Below are 21,824 nucleotides of genomic sequence, written 5' to 3' on the forward strand. Positions count from 1 at the left end.
AGTGCTGTGAGAGTTGAGGGGTTCTGGGAGAGAATGAAGGAGGTCCGAGTCAATACAGCTAAGTGTAGTTTATTAACAATTCGCCATGTTAGCTGTTGATTTGCTATGTCATTATCCACAATTGACACTCCTTTAGGCGTATCAAGAGTGAATAACTTGAAAATACTCTCTCTTAACGTCAAGGGTCTCAATCAACCAGTTAAGCGTCAGAAGATCCTGGAGTATTTACGTAGGCAGAAGGGTGATATTGTATTGTTACAGGAATCTAAACTTGAGGCCTCACAATTTCATACTCTCAGGAATAAATTCTTTGTTGAGGTAGTAGGATCAGAGGCGATAGGAAAGAAAAATGGGGTCCTGACATTAATTGCAAAAAAATCTAACGTAGAGTTGCTCTCCCACGACTCTGACACCAAAGGGCGGTGGGTTACGACCAAGCTGACTAAAGATGACACTGAATTCTATGTGACGAATGTCTATGCCCCTAATACATGCGACCTAACCTTTTGGTCTGATCTGTCCAAGCAACTAGAGACTATCCCTGATTCAGCCATACACATTCTGGCAGGAGACTTTAATCTACCATTTGATCCAGTATTGGACAGGGATTCCAGATGCTCCTTTCGTAGCAATAGATCTCATAAGGCCTTCACTAATCTATGTACTCGATTCCATTTGGTAGATACATGGAGCTTGCAGAACCCTGATGGGAGGGATTATACCTTTTACTCTCCGCCACATGATTTATTTTCCAGGATTGATTATTTATTTATAACACAGAATGGCATCCCCAGAATAGAAGGAACATCTATAGAACCAAAGGTTTTATCTGATCACTCATGTATTTCCCTATCCATCTCCAACGTCAAATCCTCTACTCAACAATCAATCTGGAGGTTTAATGAGGAGGTCCTCGAAAAAGAACAACATAGGGTAGCGATCGAGACCGCGATTAGAGAGTACTTAGAACATAACGGTAGGGGAGACACCACTGATTTGATTCGTTGGGAGGCGCTAAAAAGTACGATAAGAGGGGTCGTTATTAAAATAAAATCTGCCATTAACAAGAACCACAATAAAGCTCTGGAGACTTTAGAAGGAGAAATTGCCGCGCTAGAGAAGAAACACTTGGCTGATAGGAAGGAAGAAACAATGAATAAATTAGCAAATAAGAAGTATGAATATAACAAAATAGTAAGTGAAAGGGCGGGGATTTGGTTAACTAGGAGGAAACAATTCAAACTCTGTGCATCCAACAAGGCAGGGAAGAGCCTCGCTGCATACCTCAAATTTAAAATACAGAAAAATACGATCAATTCCATCAAAGATCAGGGGGGAACAACACACTCGGACCCGGTCAAGATAGCGGAGGTATTCAAACAATTTTATGAGCAACTTTATGCCAAGAATACAGAGGTAGCCGACTCAAAAATTGAAGGTTATTTGGATAAGTGCAATCTTCCCTCCCTCTCCACTATGGATCATGATGACCTTAACGGTCCTATCACGCTTCAGGAAGTCGAGATGGTCATTAAGTCGTTAAAATGCGGTAAGGCACCCGGACCGGACGGGTTCACTGCTAGATTCTACAAGGGCTTTTCCCCACTGTTAGCGCAACCACTCTTGCACTTATTCCAAGAAATCAGTGCTATAGGGGAGGTGAAAGGTATGTTGTCGGAAGCCATTATTGCGGTGCTGCCAAAAGAGGGGAAAGATCCAGCGCTACCAAAGAATTATAGGCCTATCTCGCTCATTAATCTCGATTGTAAGCTTCTAGCAATGATTCTGGCTAACCGGCTTCAAAAGGTCCTGCCCAAATTGATACATGCTTCACAGGCGGGTTTTTTAAAGAATAGACTGTCTAGTGATAATACCAGAATACTGGCGCATGTACTTGAACGAGCAAAGTTGTTGACTACCCCTACTGTGGCAATCACACTTGACGCCGGAAAGGCTTTCGACAGAGTCGATTGGAACTATTTGAATGCGGTCCTAAATAAGTTCAACCCGGGTCACTTTTTTACAAAGATGGTGATGACTCTATACTCTTGTCCCTCTGCGAGAGTTAGAGCTGGCGGCTCATTTTCCTCAGCGTTCCAATTACATCAAGGCACTAGACAGGGGTGCCCTCTCTCGCCCTCACTGTTTTTGCTGGCCATTGAGCCATTTCTCTATCACTTGAGAACTAACGATGGTATTGCTGGAATCCCATTTGAAGATTGTATAATAAAGTTGACAGCATATGCGGATGATGTCCTAATAGTATCAGAGAGAGCAGAAGAGGCTATACCGGCCCTCATGTCTACCATTGACGATTTCTCCAGGGTGTCGGGATACAAGTTGAATAAAGATAAAACAGAGGTTAAACTGTTGAATAACTTAGGTAATAGAGAGATTATGGGGGACTCTGGCTTGACGTGGCAGCCAGGCTGCTTTAAGTATTTGGGGCTGGAATTTGATAAAGATCTAATTACAACTTTGGGGGTCAATGAAAGCTTGATTCTGAAGAAAATATCTAAATTACTAGAGGGATGGTCCCCGAAATTTCTTTCATGGTGGGGAAGGGCGGAAACCTTAAAGATGATGGTGACCCCATTAGTAAATTATCTGGCGAGTATGTTGCCAATGACATTTTCAGAGGCCTTCTTGACAAAGGTGGACGGGCTGTTTGGTGGGTTCTTGTGGCAGGGGAAGAAACCCAGGATATCTATGAAGAAGCTACAGCTATCAAAAGGAAAAGGCGGCTTGGGTCTCCCTAGCTTCAGGAACTATCAGACGTCCTTTCTATGTAAACAAGGGGCACAGTGGTTGAATGAGGACGCGGATTATTCTCCGCTGTGGATTGCGATTGAGAAATCTTTGATTGGTAATGCACCTCTAACAGCATTACTCTCAATGGATCTATCCCATCTCCCCCACTCCAAATACATCCTCCTAAACACTAGAAGAGAACTTCTGAGATTAGATCAAGCTCAGAAAGTTGGGCTGCTGTGGAGGAAGTCTACTATGGTATCTTTATGGTATAATCCATCGTTTAAGCTGGAAGGGAAACCTCTGCAGTGGAGGGTTTGGTCTGAGAAAGGCATTAATCTGGTGAAAGACTTATTTGAGGGAGGGCATCCATTGCCATTCTCCTCGCTTCAAACCAACCACAATCTGTCACCAATGGATTTTTATGACTTTTTGAAACTCAAGGTCATTCTGTCTACTCGCTCCCTCAACTCGAGCGCCCCTTGGCTTAAGACCCATGTTCCACGACTTATGAAGTCGGGTCACTTTGTCTCTAAAATTTATAAGTTGCTTCTCCCTGCCCCAAGGAAGGCGTACAAGAAAAATGAATCCAAGTGGGAATCTGAGCCTAACTCTACCGGTTTAGTATTTGACTGGGATTTGATACATGCTGCCGCCCTAACGAATAAGATCTCCCCGATTCTAGCCCAAACCAAATATATGCTCATTAATAGGACATACTGGACGCCAGAAAAACTCCATAGACTCCATCTGAGGGATAGCCCCTTATGTTGGAACTGTGACTCAGCGGTGGGAGACTTAGCTCATATGCTCTTTGGGTGCTCTGCGCTGGGATTGTTCTGGGGGAAAGTGTTTGATTGCATAGATCATATTTTCAAGGTCAATTCTAAACGAGAATTTGTCAATGTTCTATTGGGAGTGCTGGACCAGGAGCTTCATAATGACAATGATAGTCAATTGCTGGACATTTTGCTTACTCTAGCCTGCAAGGTGGTACTATGTAAATGGAAAAGCGCCTCTGAGGTCTCATTCAGGGTTTGGCAGGAATGGCTCTCGTTTCTAAGAGGAGCTGACAATCCAGCTCTACACTCATCCCCGTGGCGCGCTTCCCATAAGCGGCTCTGGAAATCCCTGGACAGGTCTTCGTTCTCATTTGACCCGCCCTGAACGGAAGTGGCGGAGTTATGGCGGAGTTAGGGCTGATAGGCTATAGAGTAAGGGGAGAGGCGGAATCGGATAGGCAACACACATGAAATAAGGCATTGGCAGTCGTAGCGCTCACTCACCGTAGCGTAATCGGAGTTTGGGGGCTGAACTTGGTTTCATGACATATCTTAGTTTAATTTAATTTAATTTCATTTAATTTCACTTCATTTGCTTCAAATTCGTCCATGTTATTCGGATGTGAGGATCAGATTTATAGTCCTGACTTACGGATCTTATTACTATGTGTTTGAGGAATATGACTTCATATATGTCTGGGTTGGGGGCGACTCCCCTATAGATTTGCCAGTTCTCAGGTCCTATGGGTCTGTTGGTTGGGGATTGCACATGTCATTTATTGTATGTCTTTGACATTTTTCTATTTTTTATCAATAAAAAAGATTTGAAATAAAAAAAAAGAAAACTGGGGAAGCACTTGAAATGAAGGGAAACAGGATGAAAAAGCAATTCTTGTGTATCCACTGTCTGGTTGCTGGAAAACTTTACTTTTGTTCTGCAGATGTCTGTCTCTGGCTTATTTGTGGGCACTGTGCTGTCACAAATGGGAGAATAGTGTTAGATATGTGAGGACACTAGAATTACCATAATACACTATTGTGTTCCAAGCTGTCTTTACAGTGAAGGTGACGCGTGTGCGTCACATGATACAGTGGCTTTCTATTTAAATCACAGAGTTGAGCCCGTCGAGTACCTTCGGTTCCAGGGGTCTCGACGGGAGAGGTAAGGGGCCGCATTCTGCAAGCATGCCATGTAAAACTTTGTTATTAGTTTACCAACATGCGCGCCGAGCAACAGGCTCTGTAACCAGCAGCCACGCTGAAGATTAGCTGCTCGGCATTGTTAACCCTGTCAGTAGAATGTTCTTACAATATAAATACATTTCCAACCACATCACTTTAGCTAAGGCGAATAGCGCTATACCATCATTATTGCCATCATTTAAACAGGCTTAGCACTACACACGTCACGTGCGTTTAAATGCCCAGATATCAGTGCGCTTACTAAGGGTGGCATGATCAGTTCGAGCTACAGACATCGCACAGCTTGTGATGTACTTTTAAGGATACCGTTTCAGAGTGCCTTTGATTTTCCGTCACGAACACACACAATCTTGATTCCAGCGTGTGATTCATAACAATACGCTCTGTGAGATGCTTGGACTAGACGTTCTTTACATTTTCGTTTGTGGGTAATAGCGGATAAATGTTGCTTCCTGTTTTAACCAGCTAGTAATAACACTCATAAATGTGTTGATGGTGCAGTGCACTTATTAACAACAGGCTCATTAGGCGGAGTATATTGCTTGGCATGACTTATCTGAACCCGTTTTGTTGTGTTCTGGCAAATATAACTGTCGGAAATAACCAGCAGCCTTTTAAAGCCTGAAACAAGGTCGTTTTGTTCCAAGGGCGCATTCTATTGTCGCATGCCTATATTATTCACGCGACTTGCCTGAACATATAGATGACTAAGTCTATGACACGTGTTTACATGCTTACATAGATGTTGTATTGAGCATACCAGATAGTGCAATACCTCACTACACAAAGTGATGGAGAGTCTATAGTGCATCAGGGCAATGTTTCTACAAAGTATGATATTCATTAATTTTACTGATATTCTTTAAATGGCGGTGTCCCTGGCCCTATTCAGAGACACTAGCCATCTTACCTCTTTAACTTGTGCTTTTGCTTGATCTGTGAAAAGTTTGTAACTTATGCTATAGGAATCTGTGTCTAAAATTGTTTCATTATTTATTACCTATGGCTTTGACACAGTGCTCAATCCCCCTATTTACAGAGCATTGCCCCTCCCCTAAGCTGTCGACAGGCGGAGGTGAGGCGACCTCTCAGTACACGACGGGTAAGCTACCACTTTATTGTGTTGTTGTCTTTCCAATGTGCTCTGACCAAGGATGAGAATGATGTCCCACCTGGTTACTGTAATAATCGGTTTATTTTGAATTAAGAGACGTTTGCATTGTTTGATCTCTTCTGTTGTTTTATGTTATTTTACAGGTACGACCAGTAAATCGAACACACCAAACGTGGGATTACTGGTTTTGTATAGAAATAACATTGTTGCTTTATAATAATCTTTGTCACACTGTTGTCAAACACTTTTCAATCGCAGAAGAACATAATATCTTTTGTTCCTGACGAAAGCCGCGGCACCTTATAGGTTCCTTGAGGTTCAAACATGTAGACCCGTTGACGTTCACCATACGCAGTTATTATTTTAAACTGCAGGTGCTCTGTTTTTAATCCTGACACCAAGAACAAACCAATAAAGTCCATAAAGCTCATGGTAGTTAGTTTTAATATCACTTAGTCACATTTTTTCTGTCTTTAAGTTCCGCACTGCGCCTGTCACCCAACCCATTCAGTTGTCTTCTCGTCTGAAGGATTTATTATATCCTAAATAGTGTAGGAATATAAAACATCCCTGAGCTCCTCCCTCACAGTGAGGGGGTAGTAGCCCTTGGTGGGGCTAGGGTTCCCCGTCTAGAGGAAAATCCTAGATGATGAAGCATGCCACCTCGGTGGGTGATGGGATTACGTCCTAATTAAGGGATCTCCTTATTAGCACGTTGATATCATCTTTGCTGTCTCTTCTTCAGTCATGTATGTGTGTTCTCAGACCAGAAGATTTCTTGTGTTGAAGCCGGGTCTATTAGCCACATCCTCTTTGCATGTCCTACGTACCACCATTTGAGATCAAGTTGGATAGCTCCTGTTTGTAGACAGTTTGGTGCTCGTAGTCAATGATGAGCAACGTATTTTAAAATCTAACTCTAGCATGTTAATTGTCTGTGCTGTTGCTAAATTTCTGGGTAAAATGTTGATCAGCAGGAGATACGCACTGACCATGTAACAGATGTAACTTTTCTTATCTCAATTCTTCCAAATGTTTTAAGTATGTATTTATTTTTTAGTCTGGATCTGAGCTCATATTAGAACTGTGTCTGCATGACGGTTCATGACGTTTAGACGTTATGGTATAGACTTTTGCTGTCATAGTTCTTAGTTATTACTCTAGCTGCTTTTAATACTCTTTTAATCTTGCTCACTTATTTGCACAAGACGGTCAGAGTTGATCTGGTCTTTCGGTAATTTGCTAGCTATCTTCCGTCTCTTTGCACTTTAGGCATTGGCACTTTTCGAGGTCCTAACTAGACAGTTAGGGATTACTGTCTAAATTGAATCTCATTAATTCCAGCCATCAGTCTTGTACGATGGTTATTAATCTTCCATACTGTATGCACTTGCACTTTTGTGGATTTCTCTCATGCCTCTGTGTTATATGAAGATTGTACTTTTTAAAATATGTGGTCAAAGATTGACATTTTAACCTGAATGTTTTATCATGTTTCTAATGTATGGTATGCATATGGCACTTTTATGGTCATAATGGCTGAAATAAAGCTATTGACTGACTAAAATGCATGCACATGTTCATAAACAAATACATTTCTTAAAAAGTTGTTAATACACGAACAGTACTTTTTTTTTGTTGCACGATCCAATGGTATTGGAGTGCTTGCTCCGTCCTCTTGTCTTGCCATTGCGCGAACATGAGCCAATGGTATTGGAGTGCTTTAAGTGCTCACTGGTTACATTCCATGACAAAACATTCATTTTTCTCGCTGATCCTGCTTCAATGAAGGTATTTTTGTATTCCTTTATTGTTGCTTCCTCCCACCCTCTCCCGTCATTGGTTGCCCATCTCCCCACCCCCTACGGCTTCCCTGCTAAACCCATCCCTTACTACCTCCCTCATCGCTGCTTTTTTTTTTTGTACGAACCAATGGTATTGGAGCGCTTGTTCTGTCCTCTTGTGCCATAGTCAACCTTGTACACATATACACATACAACTAAAATGTATGCGCAAGTACATGAACAAATGAATTTCTTAAAAAGTCATTGAAACATTAACAGCACTTGTTTTTGCACAATCCGATCGTATTGGAGCGCTTGCTCCGTCCTCTGTCTTGTCATAGAGCGAACATGAGCCAATGGTACTGGAGCGCTTTAAGTGCTCACCAGTTACATGCCATGGTGATACATTCATTTTTGTCGCTGATCCTGTTTCAATGAAGGTATTTTTTCCCACTTCATTGCTGCTTCCTCCTGCCCTCTCCGGATGTTGCATGCCCATCTCCCCATCCCCTTCTTCTTCTTCCCTAATTAACGTCGCTGCTGCTTTTATTTTTTTTTGCACAATCAAATGGTATTGGAGCGCTTGTTCTATCCTCCATCTTGCCATAATGCTAACACCAGCCGAAGATATTGGAGCACTTTGAGTGCTCACCAGTTACATTACACAATGACACATTCATTGTCGTGCGCAGGGTGAGGTGTAAGTGATTTAGCAGAGTCCTCCCCCAAAAGGGGCCTCAAAGGCCAGCGCCATAATGCAGCATTGGACCCGAAAATACTGGTTTGCGCCGCTGTGGGGCTCCCAACAACAAAGGCGAGTGGCTCTCGCTCCCCACCAGCCCAAGAATGAGCCCCAAAGTTGGAGCAAAAGAACTGGGCCAATGTGGATCCAGGTCATTGTTTGAACCTCCCTATGGGGAGACACCACGGCCAGGCAGTGGGGAACAGGGTGAGGTTATATACACTGCACTGCCCCTGCAGAGGCTACTTTCTGGAAGCAGGGGCAGTGCGCAACTTAACGTTCAAGATGGAAGTACTCTTTGCGGGCCAAACGTCATGATCCATGGGATACTGCAAAGCTTCCCTGCAAAGACTCTGGCTGTCTCTGGGGTGATTTCCCCTGTTTTCGATCAAGTCACTGCCATGGACGGTTGGCAGAAGAGTCCCGAAGGGAGCAGCAACTCCAGCAGAGGCCCGCTGCATTTGACAGCAACGCAACTCTGTTTGGGGATCAAGACCGCCAAAAAAAGCTTTCAAATGGCAAGCGCACTCCGCCCGCACCGCGCCCACAAGATGACCCAGAAGTATGTGCCCGCGAGAAGAGCAGCGTTTGTTTTATAGGTAGAAGCTTGATTTGGCAGCATGGCTGACTGGCTAAACATGTGGGGCATCGCGAAAGCACCATGCAGTCTCGTATCAACGCAGTGGCTAGCTGATACCCCTTCTGTCATTTACTGCATTGCCGCCTGAGGCAAGAGTGTCTCGGCCCTGTCAATCCAGCAAGGAGCATGAGCAGGAGTTCTTAAGTGACAGGTCACGGCAGGCTCTTAAAGGGGCAGGGCTCGGCAGGCTCTTAAAGGGGCAGGTCACGGCAGGCTCTTAAAGGGGCAGGGCTCGGCAGGCTCTTAAAGGGGCAGGGCTCGGCAGGCTCTTAAAGGGGCAGGGCTCGGCAGGGAACAAGAAACATGAAGCAAAACGACATCCGAGCCTCACAGCACAAGTGAAACTTTTAATTGCTGGGACCAGCAGAGGACAGTGGCTTATCACAGCGATGTGACTGCAGAGGGTACCCCCATTAACATCTGGTCCATAAGATATTACTGTTACTAGGAGGTTTGAAGCAAATACATTGGTGATGCTGATACACCATTTAAGCACTAAACATACTAAAGTATGAGAGGGCTGGGGATAGCTCACTACGAGCGACCAGACCCAGGACCTGGCCAACATAAGATTCCATTTCCTTCGCCAGCACAAAGGCATCAGGCGAAGTGATCAGCCTAACAGCAGAAAGTACAGGCACGGAGAATGAAGGGGCAAGAGGACAGCCAGGTGAAGTGGAGGAGCTACTGAGTCCGAAACGTACAGTGTCAGAGAAGCATGGCAAAGTTTGGCTGCACCGCCATCTGGGCGAAGACCTGGGTGAAGGTTCAAGCAGTCAGCAGGACCGCAGATAATCTAGCACCCTGGGAGACAGCGAAGATGCAAGCATTGAGCCAGAAATAGTGCAAAGAGGCAGGAAGCACCAGAGAACCGCAACCAAGGCACCAAAGAGAGCTGAAGTGAGGAGAGGTCTTGGGCAGACAGACCCATCTCCTGCAGCCATCCTAGCGACAGCAGGATTCATCAGAAAGGCCAACAGCAAAGCGGCACATGGAGGGTATATCAGTGCAATTGTGCATAAGTGTTTGAAGTCATTTGCACCTTTGTTGTTTAATGGCAAAGGCGCGGCGCAGGGGCAGGGCATAACAGGCGTACTGGCAGAGGAGGGAGAGGTGTCTGGGCTCCCATGGCAACTGATTGACCCAGGACGCACAGTCTTTGGCCGTATACAGAGGCAGCACGGTCTCCTAGCGGGGGAAGACATCAAGACAGGGCCCTCAAATGGTCAAATCCCAGCGCATGGTAACAGCGGGTAGATTAGTTTTCCCCATGGAAGCATGGGGCAGCTCAGCAGGTGGCAGCACAGAAAGAACCTCTGCTTCGGCTCGGATCGCGACCCGTATTGCCAAGGGAGTGGCAGTACAGGGGCCGGAATGCGGAGCTGCACTTTTTGATTACATCGTACCCGAGTTGAGGGCAACTGTTGAGAGGGTGACTGCAAGTCAGAAGGAGAGGCGGTGAGACCGCCTAAGGCACAGTGATCGGTGCCTGAGTGTATTACGCATTATTCAATTTCTGCATAACGGAGTACCTGACTGTCGTATTACACATTGCGTCATTTCTGCATAACGGAGTACCTGATTTGAGTATTAAACATTTCATTATTCCTGCATAACGAACTACCTGATTAGTGTATGACGCATGGCATTTTATCTGCATAACGAACTACCTGATTGTCGTATGACGCATTGCATTGTTTCTGCTTAACGAACTACCTGATTAGCGTATTGCATTATTCCTGAATAATGCAATATGCCGCTCGTAGGCTTCAATACTGTGAATTCTCCATTGGGATCGCATCGGTGGCAAAGCAACAAGCTGCAGGAGGACACGAACATTTTAACTTCATTTTAACCTCCACTTGAGCTCCGGGACTGCGAGGACCAGGGCGCCGTGCGAAGAGCTTACCGGACGCACCTGGGCCCTCTTCCTGACTCCTCCCCTGCCAGTACTTAGTGCCTCGCGGCCCCCGCTTCGCGGGAGTCGCTTGTAGGCTTCAATACTGTGAATTCTCCATTGGGGTCGCATCGGTGGCAAAGCAACAAGCTGCAGGAGGACACGAACATTTTAACTTCATTTTAACCTCCATTTGAGCTCCGGGACTGCGAGGACCAGGGCGCCGTGCGAAGAGCTTACCGGACGCACCTGGGCCCTCTTCCTGACTCCTCCCCTGCCAGTACTTAGTGCCTCGCGGCCCCCGCTTCGCGGGTGCTGCTCGTAGGCTTCAATACTGTGAATTCTCCATTGGGGTCGCATCGGTGGCAAAGCAACAAGCTGCAGGAGGACACGAACATTTTAACTTCATTTTAACCTCCAATTGAGCTCCGGGACTGCGAGGACCAGGGCGCCGTGCGAAGAGCTTACCAGACGCACCTGGGCCCTCTTCCTGACTCCTCCCCTGCCAGTACTTAGTGCCTCGCGGCCCCCGCTTCGCGGGTGCCGCTCGTAGGCTTCAATACTGTGAATTCTCCATTGGGGTCGCATCGGTGGCAAAGCAACAAGCTGCAGGAGGACACGAACATTTTAACTTCATTTTAACCTCCACTTGAGCTCCGGGACTGCGAGGACCAGGGCGCCGTGCGAAGAGCTTACCGGACGCACCTGGGCCCTCTTCCTGACTCCTCCCCTGCCAGTACTTAGTGCCTCGCGGCCCCCGCTTCGCGGGTGCTGCTCGTAGGCTTCAATACTGTGAATTCTCCATTGGGGTCGCATCGGTGGCAAAGCAACAAGCTGCAGGAGGACACGAACATTTTAACTTCATTTTAACCTCCAATTGAGCTCCGGGACTGCGAGGACCAGGGCGCCGTGCGAAGAGCTTACCAGACGCACCTGGGCCCTCTTCCTGACTCCTCCCCTGCCAGTACTTAGTGCCTCGCGGCCCCCGCTTCGCGGGTGCCGCTCGTAGGCTTCAATACTGTGAATTCTCCATTGGGGTCGCATCGGTGGCAAAGCAACAAGCTGCAGGAGGACACGAACATTTTAACTTCATTTTAACCTCCACTTGAGCTGCGGGACTGCGAGGACCAGGGCGCCGTGCGAAGAGCTTACCGGACGCACCTGGGCCCTCTTCCTGACTCCTCCCCTGCCAGTACTTAGTGCCTCGCGGCCCCCGCTTCGCGGGGGCCGCTCGTAGGCTTCAATACTGTGAATTCTCCATTGGGGTCACATCGGTGGCAAAGCAACAAGCTGCAGGAGGACACAAACATTTTAACTTCATTTTAACCTCCACTTGAGCTCCGGGACTGCGAGGACCAGGGCGCCGTGCGAAGAGCTTACCGGACGCACCTGGGCTCTCTTCCTGACTCCTCCTCTTTTTCACTACTTAAGCTATACCCACTCTCGCGTTAGCGGGACGCGTGCAGGGCTAAGTCCGGGGCGAAGCCCGGGCCAAGGGCGGGCCCGTTGTAGCCCGTTTGAGACCGCGAGAGACCGGACCGGGCCTCCCCTTTTCAAACTGTGGACTAAACCGTACGTCTATTTTTAAAGTATTTTATCCTACTGGTTATTGACTGTTGTTACTAACTATCCACAGGCTTACTGTAGTATACACAGACGCATAACTACTACGATCCAATTATTGTGTTCCACTTAACTTGAGAAATGGCATTCAAAGCGGGTAGGAATGTTGTGTCAAATGGTAATCTTACAGGCACCTTAGACCATTTTATAGTAAGAGCTAATTCTGTGATTGATCAGGGCATTGAACTCATGGAGCGCAGAGTTTCGCAGGACCTTGCTGTAGCTAGGAGATCCTCACTGGGCCTTCTTGCGTCTGCGCGCACTCCTAATGGCATTGGTCCTAAAACTACCATCTTACCCCTCACCCAATTTGTGGATGATACTTCTTACAGTGATCCCTCGAGTTGTAATGATCCCGTGACCAACTCGAGAGATTTATCCCCCCCAGTGACTAGACATGGACCGATTTTGCGGAAAAAAAAGGGCAATAGTAAAGGGCAGATTTCGAAAACCAAGCCCAAAGCCTCTAGGGAAGCTAGTACTAAACCAGGGGGAGCTAAATTAGCAAAACGACGAAACATTGCAGTCCCAGAGGTAGACTTAGTGGCCAATGAAGGTCAGGGTAGTTGTACCCCACTTCTAGATGACACCCATCCAAAGTCCGCCGGGGATCATTCTGACCATACACAGGTTCCTCTTACTTTCCTGCCATATGCAGCTGGGGAGGCAACACCACCACAGCAAATAGATTCATTGCTGCGCACTCTTCTAGGACCACTGGAAAAAAGGCTGGATGGCATGGTGTTCCTCCTCACAAAGCTTGAACAACAAATAAGGGGAATTTCAGATGGTGTCAATAATAAAGCACGCCCTCCATGCTCCTGCAATTGTGCTTTTATTGCCAGGACAGGAGGGGTAGTGACAGACGCTTCTGTTGTATGTTCAGACAATCGGTCACCTACCATCCCACATGTTGTATCACAGGCAGCCCCAGCTATTACACACAATTCCCTACAAGCACAACAGGAAGTTAGGCCCTCCGTCAACCACCATATAGACACCCATACTACAGGAAAGGCCCCTCAGGTTAATGACAGTGCCAACGGGAGGATGGAGTGGAAGCGAAATCAGGGAGAGGCTCCGAGGCCTGTCCCGAGATTTGATCTGCCCCCGGAAGCTAGTCCCTACCTTGCAGTCCTTACAGGGGTCCCAGAAATCAGTGACCCCAGTATCGAAGATTTCTCCAACCTGAAAAATAAGACTTTACACTGGCTTAGCATGCATAGGCCTTTGCCTCCGTATGCCAGAAGTGAGATCATCATGGTTAGAAGGGTGGGTTGGGTGGGGTGCACCCCCAAAAATATAACTGGCGACTGCGTCATAGTCAACTTTCGGGATGCTAGGACAGCAGATTATATCTGCAACTGGGATACTTCCCGTTCAGATACAAAAATAGGGTGCGTCCCCTCTCCTTCTTTTACCCCAAGGGACGACTGAGGCCAGAAAAAAATGGCTGGACCTATATCCCGCATTCGCGCAGGGGAGGTGGCGGGAAAGCAAGGCAAGATCCCTATGACCCTAAATGGCCCTTTACCCCCTGCTCAAATAGATTTAGTTATCTTGACCAGGTTGACTGACTGGCTAGGCATAACAAAGCACCACAAGGTACATCGGGGGGCAACATCATGGGTTCTGAGCCAAGTGAGGCAATAAGGGAAAGCATCTTGTCATCTTGCACCCCGGGGACTCCCTCCAATACTGTGAAGATTAATATTAGTCCCCCCTAGAGATTTCTATACTAACCCCCGCTGCCCAGCAACCGTTAGACATCCTAGAAAGTACTAGAGATGCCCTACCTCGTCCAACTGAAACTCATCAGGAGGGGTGTTCACCTTTTCAAACGGATCCCTCACCAATCCCCTTGTGTCACCCACAGCTCATGAACTTAATATCATGGAATGTGGCGGGCCTGAAAAATAAGCTAGCCTGCCCAGCATGGGGTTCTTTTGTCGATACCTCTGATGTGATCCTTTTCCAGGAGACCTGGGCTAGGGAGGAGGTTCATAGATTGGGGTTTGTGGCTTTTAACATCTCTGCCCGATGGGGAGGTAAAGGCCGCCCCTCTGGTGGTCTGACAACGTGGGTCGGTGTACATCTGGGTTGTAGGGTGGAATCGATCCAGACAAACTCAGACGACATTCTATGCGTCCTATTGACATGGCCCACTTTTTATAAACTGCCACTAGTGAATGTATATTCCCGACCAACTGTTCTGGCAAAGGAATCTAACACCATTGGGGAATTATCAGCTTTTCTTGAATCCCTAAATCGAGACATTCACTATGTGATTGCAGGAGATTTCAATTGCCACTACGAGCCTCTGCAAGGGCTGAATGAGGGGGCATTGTTAGATGAAGATGAGTTCTGGGGAATCCCTCCATGTAGGTCCTCCTACGCAAAGGCATGGACCCCATTGGCCATGCAGATCATGACCCTAACGCTCCATAATTCAGTCAGGGCGGTTAATGGTCGGATGCCCTCTGATATTCCCTCCAAGTGCACGTATAACAAAAAAGACCAGGAATCCCATCTAGACTACGTCATGGTTCAGACCAGGCTGTGGTCAAGGATTGTGGATCTGGAGGTATTGATTAGAACGGACAGCGATCATAACGCACTGTTGCTGAAAATGGAACTCCCTAAACTCTCGAAAACCCATACGGAATCAACCGCTGACCCAGGCCTGGTTACTACCAACAACAGGAGATGGGTAAAGTGGGCGACTCTGCGTGAGAGGAGGGATGCACTCTCAGGTCTATATACACTCATCCTTCCCCTCCTTAAAATGGCAAGCGACACCTGGGCCATGGGGATGTCCCTGGGTACTTCTGTGAACCTGCTTACTGTCCATCAGGACTTGGTTGACACCCTAGCAGGCATTTTTAATCCTATTATCTCATCCACTAAGCCCAGGATCACCCCTGGTATAATGCTACTTGTAGGAGATCCAAATCCGATCTGATTAATGCTATTAAAGCTGGCAGTGATAGGCTAACTATCCGTGCCCTTAGGCTCTCCTACAAAGAAGTACTGAAACAGGCAAAAAAAGATTGGGACTGGGTGAGATGGGAGAATCTAGCCTCTGCACTTGCCAACAAGGAAGCGCGTAGATTTTGGTCTATTGTGAATACAGGGTGTGGGGAACCCCGCAACGCAATCGAAGTTAATCTAGATGCGGGGGTGTGGGAATCTCACTTCAAATCCCTATACGCAGCAACTTCCGACTTAGATCTTCTGCCCTTTTATGCACCCCCTTCTGGGGATGCTGAGGCCCTGGAATTCTCCCTAGAGGAGGTTTCCAATGCCCTTGGTAAACTGGCGACGGGCAAAGCACCAGGCATTGACAAATTACCTGGGGACATGTTCAAAGAACAGCCAAAGATATGGGCGCCGTACTTATGTGCACTTTATAACTCCATCCTGTACGGTGCAGAGGTTCCGGGCTCGTGGTTGGGAGCAGAAATTATACCAATATTTAAAAAGGGCTCTCCCCTGCTCCCCGTCAATTATAGGCCCATCAGCCTCATTGATGTCCCCCAAAAAATATTTGCACGACTCATTTTAGATCGTTTGCAGGAGTGGACCAATGAGAATGAAATTCTTTCACCATATCAGGCCGGCTTTAGAAGTAAAACATCCACCATGGACCAGATTTTCCGCCTAATAATGCTGTACTGGAAGACTGTGGTAATAGAGGGTGGCAGCCTCTATATGGTGTTTGTAGATTTACGTTCAGCGTTTGACACTGTCCCTAGGGGTAAACTCTGGGCTGTCCTACGAGATCTGGGAGTTCCCAATTCATTACTGGGGATACTGGTGAGGCTGCATACCCAGAATTTCGCACAGGTCAGGTGCGCGAGAGGAGGTGCACTGTCCGCTAGGTTCACGGTGAACAAGGGAGTCAGGCAAGGGTGCGTCCTGGCTCCGACCTTGTTTTGTCTATATGTAAATGGGTTGATATCGCACCTGGATGCAGTGCCAAACAACGATGCCCCCAGGTTGGCAGGCAAGAAAGTCGCGGCTATAATGTTTGCTGACGACACCTTGCTACTATCTAAGTCACCTATGGGGATACAACGTATATTGTATGGTTTTAATAACTTTTGCTGTGACCATGGCCTACAGATAAATGTAGACAAGACCAAGTATATGATTTTTAACCCCTCTTCACACACTAGACCTCCACCCACTCTGGACTCGGTTGTATTGGAGAGAGTTCATACATTCCGCTACCTAGGTGTCACACTAAGTGAAAATCTCTCCTGGGGTCCCCATCTTGCCAAATCACAACTTAAATTGACCCAAATAGCTGGGGGAATACTAAAAATGTCAAATGCCTCCACATACATATAAGCCCTGGGCTTGAAATGTATAAATCAAGGGCTAGAGCGGCAGCATTGTACGGGGGGGAATTATGGGGGCACGCCGCCAGACCTGGCATGACCAAAGTAGAGAATAATTTCCTGCGGCAGTTGCTCTCGCTTCCTCAAAGTACACCTCTTTTACCGCTAAGGCTTGATTTGGGTATATTTCCTATCCAGGAGGAACTAGCCATTAAACCTCTTAGGTTCTGGAGGAGGCTATGGCTGACCCCCGAACTCCTGCAGTACAGAATTGAATTACAAGAAATATTGAGTCTAAGTAAGGTAGTGGATATTCCCTGGCTCTCTTATATTAAAGATGAACTTTTGGAAATGGGCCTTGTGGATATGTGGCTTAATCCGGTTACAGCCTGCAGTGAGATCTCAGGGAATCGATTCACGGAGTTCTATAGATCACGCTGCTCAAGTGTATGGCTGCATGATTCGCAGAATGGGTCCATGACAAAATCATTCTTAGAGATAAAATCTGTCTACTCTTTTGAAGATTATCTGGATGTAATATTTCCTGTTATGGCCAGGAAGCTCTACATACAGTGGAGGTTTGGTTCCCTTCCTTTAGCGTGCCTTACCAGCAAATGGTCTCCGTCCAGGGCCTCCAAACGTCCAGGCTGTGGTATGAATAATGAGGATGAATGCCACATTTTGTTTTTCTGCCCTCTCTATAGTAGAGCAAGGAAGAATTGGATTGTACCAATCTGCAGAAATTTAGGATTCAGGAAATGCTCAGATGCTTTAAGGATTCTTAAAACCGACACTGCAGGTCATATTGTGTTTGCACTATCGAAGTATCTGCATGCTATTTGGATCAAAAGGAGTTTCATAATTTCAAACAGTGGCTAGTAGCTCTGGTTTACATTAGATCATGAAATTGTAGCTATTGCTTCATTACTGTTCTTATATTGTACAAACTATTTTATGTGTTCTTTTATGGCTGAAATATTGCCGAAATAAAGATTCATGAATGAATGAATTATTCCTGAATAACGAATTACCTGATTAGTGTATTACGCATTGCCTTATTTCTGCATAACGACTTACCTGGTGGTTGTATTACGCATTGCATTACTTTACCTTGCAAAGTGCCGGATTGTTGCGTTACGCATTGCATTCTTTTTACATTGCAGAGTGTCTGATTGCTGCTTTACGCCTTACAGTATTTTTACATTGCAAAAGTGCCTGATTGGGGTCCCAGTGATTCTACGTTCTCTAGGCACTGTGTCTAGTCAAGTCGTGGTTCTTATACCACTTTCTTAATATATGGTTTGGCCTGCCCCTGTGGCCCATTGTATATTGTGCTATTTACTGTCATTTTAGAACTGTATTATTGTGTATCTTGGACTCTAATCTCATAAAGAGTTTAGTAGTGAGTGTTTAGAAATAAATACATATATTTTATATATACCTGGTGTGGTTCTCCTTTCATTTAGTAATTCAAGAGGTTATAATCTGGTAAACCAAGCTGCTTTACACTACTTCAAGACTTAGCCTGAAGGCTGCTCTCCATAGCTACCATTAGGATAGCTTTCAATAAAGGTTGTCTTTAAACTCATCATCAATAAGGGTTGTTTGGACTGGTACAAGGTGCACACTATAACTGGTGGACAGCATATACCAGGCCAACGTCTCACAGTAAAGTCCCTAGTAAAGTGCACTATGTGTGCCAGGGCTGGTAATGCAAATGCTACTAGTGGGCCTGCAGCACTATTTGTGCCACCCACACAATTAGCCTTAAAAAGGGAACTCAGGCCTGCCATTGCAGGACCTGCGCACAGTTTGTTAAACTGCCATGTTGGTCTGACAAGTGCACTCACTTGCCAGACTTTACCCTTCCCTTTCTATGCACATCAGACACGGCTATGGTAGGTCAAGGGTACCCCCTGGGCAGGTGCAGTGCATGTTAAAGGTAGGACATGTACTAAGGTGTGTGCCATGTCCTAACAGTGAAATAATCTCCATTTCGTTTTTCACTGTTGAAAGGCCATCTTGCCCATAGAACAGAACGGGAAGGCTGTGTAATATGTTTTCCAGCCTATCATCCCAAAGGCTTAAGATGAAAGGTGAAGTTTAGTTTGCCTTAACTCACAATGTAATAACACATCTTTTTATGAAGGTGATGTGGTTTTTGCATTGTGTGTTTAGAAGCCACTCTTTTAGAAGTGGCTGAGTGTTTGTCAACATTTCTGTGCGTCTTTGCCTGGCTGTGGATTGACTCTCTGGATTTGAAAGGATAGGCTCTGGGGAATGTCTTAACCCAGGGGAGGAGGTGAGACAGCAACAGGCTGACCTGCATCTGGAGTGTAGGGGGAGGAGAAGCCCCTAGAGGTGAAGAGGCCTGGGTTGCTGCTATAAAACAATTGTCCCATCTCTTTCTGAGTGATTGAGAATTCAGACCCCCACTAATCAAAGGAAGAAAGATGTCACTGGCAGGGAGGCACCCAGAACTGGTTTGAACAGGGGTCAGTGTCCCCTGAAGCACAAAGACTTCAATGCCATTGAGGGGTATAACTATGAGAGCTGAAGCCCCTGAACTTTGGAGAATGGCTTGATCAAGTGTGAACAAGACTGGAGTTACTTCGTGGTCAAGAGGACCTTTGCCAAGAAAGAAACAAGTGAAGAGACTGAAGGATAGGACTGACCTTTGCTGTGTGTTCTGGGGCTGACCTGCAGTTTGCTGTTTTAACCAAAGAAATTATTGTACAAACCCAAAGCACACAAAAGCTGGAAAACATCTGCACACAGAGGGTCAGCAGCAATCTGCTGAAAATACAACGACACATGCACATGCAGTGCTTCATGCAAATTTGGGTACGCTTCTACAGTTTAAAAGGGTGGATACCCAGCCTCAGGGTATCCACTGACTTATCAGGTAGTTGTCTGGCTTGGCAAAGTAGGAAACGCTTGTAGTCAGGGTTTGCAAGTTGTTCGAAATGGGCCTTTAGTGCATGTTTAAGTGAGCAATATGTAAATGGAAGTCCGGCATCTGCGACAGATTTTCCCAGCTTGTGATTGGCTGCAACTCTCAGGTGCAGAAGCATGGGGCGTCCGCGGTTTCTTCTAATGCCACAGCTGCAAAGTAGGTTACAAGGCACTCTACCCATTCTTTCCAACTCGCAGCTTGAGCGGATGGGGGACCATCGACTAGGAATGGCTGAAGTGGTGGAATGGCTGACATGGCACTTTCTGTAAATCACTAGAGTGGTTCAATCACTGAGCCACAGCATGTGCTCTCCTTCCCCACTATCAATCATCAGGGTAGAGCTCAAACCACCAAGCTAAAAAAACAGTTTTACCATGCAGCAGACAATGTCCATGCCACATGGGCCTCCAATGCGCCCTCAAAACCCCAATGTACTCTTCTCCGGAGCAGATGTGGACGGCTCAAACTGGGGTGGGGAGAGGGGTGTGAGGGGCATCACACTGAGCAAAATTCCAGACTAGCTAACCACTGATGATGGACACAGCACACTGGTAGGAGTGTCATCATAGCTTACCACCTCAAAACTGTAGAATCTGGCTCATGCTGCACGATGCCCTCTTTACCAGGTCCAGCGGGAGGCCAGCAGCAGGTGGGCTGGCACTGTGTGAACCGCCATATGGCCTGCCCACAACAACAGAGTCCAATTCATGTCCAAACACATGCACCAGCAGGTGGCAGCAGAGTACACCACTCGCATAGACCGTGCGAACGGTGAGCCCCAGGGAGCCAGAAGCCGGACCAGCAGGCCGCGTCGCGCGGGACAGGCCGGTGAGCCGCCCACTCATGAGGCACAGAGACAGGGAGCCGCACGGCCAGCACACCGGGTCACGGGAAGCAGGAGACACCACCGGCGCATGGCGGAGCAGCGGGTGAGTCCACTCCGTCGCCAGTTGTTGCGTGGTGTGCGTGTGTCAGTGGGGCCGGCAGTTATGAGGAATGAAGCCGGGGGTAATAAGACACAGACACACCGGTGGATGGTTTGTATGACCACAAGGTGTCTGCCTCAGACCCCAGTATTGACTCTTTTCCCCATGTTATGACCTGGACCATGGGGAAGGTGGTTGGAGTTGGAGGGTTGATCGTGGGATCCCCCCTCCCATCTGTCACATAGTGGGCTTTCTCAAAAAACGAAACATAACAATTTGTTTGTTGTACTGCTGCATAAGCTATACTTTTTCATATATTCATTTAAGATTGTTATTAGTCTCATATGTTTACACTTAACTTCACTCTTAAAGGAAATTAAAAGGGAATTTATTGAGCGCACTCATACTCAAAGGCGTTGTGGCTCAAAGTCATGTTTGAAACAGTCAACTAGTTTTCGTTTTTCGCTATTACCCAATAACATATTGCCTTTTGGGACGTGCAATTTCACTTTTAAATATACCAGTTTGAGTCCTGAAATCCCAGCATGCAAAGTGGTGCTGACCAAGCACCCTGGGGAGGCAGGTTACACACGCACATTGGCCTGCATGGCAGCTATGTGTTGTCACTGCTCTTGAAAACATCACCTTTACAGCAATTTTGGCAGTAGAACTTGCTCTGTGACGACTATCACTGTGCTGCTTATGCATACTCACTTACTCTAGTAAGTACCTAACTCAGTGGTACTAATTTTATCATATTCAGCGCCAAGATAGCCTTCGTGAAAAACATGCACTTTACAAATACACTTTATTTTATGTTATTGTTTTCCTATTCTGCTTGAATTTGTTTCCTAGTCTCAGGGTCAGGGGACGCAGCTGTTTTATTGTGATCTGGTGGACTGCAAAATAAGTCCCTATGGCGAGGATCACTGAGCCGCACGCACATTGTGTGCCTGAAGTAGCTGCTCTGGTGCTTGCCCAGTTCTCATCTGCAGACCTCCTGACTGGCCATGAGTGCCACGACTGGAAAGTCTGGAGCAGTCTTAGCTCGCTCTTCACCCAT

The 21,824-nt window shown here is 46.6% G+C and overlaps 1 long non-coding RNA gene across 1 annotated transcript in view; it reads left to right on the forward strand.

Annotated features, from left to right (window-relative positions):
• LOC146857773 (uncharacterized) overlaps nucleotides 1-21,824 on the forward strand; it is a 55,159-nt gene that overhangs the window by 16,591 nt on the left and 16,744 nt on the right. The window contains exon 2 of the long non-coding RNA XR_014979950.1: nucleotides 5,776-5,838. This is a non-coding gene — a long non-coding RNA (uncharacterized LOC146857773). The remainder of the gene's footprint in view (nucleotides 1-5,775; nucleotides 5,839-21,824) is intronic.

Source organism: Triturus cristatus, chromosome 3_2 (assembly GCF_964204655.1).
Source record: "Triturus cristatus chromosome 3_2, aTriCri1.1, whole genome shotgun sequence".
NCBI lineage: Eukaryota > Metazoa > Chordata > Amphibia > Caudata > Salamandridae > Triturus > Triturus cristatus.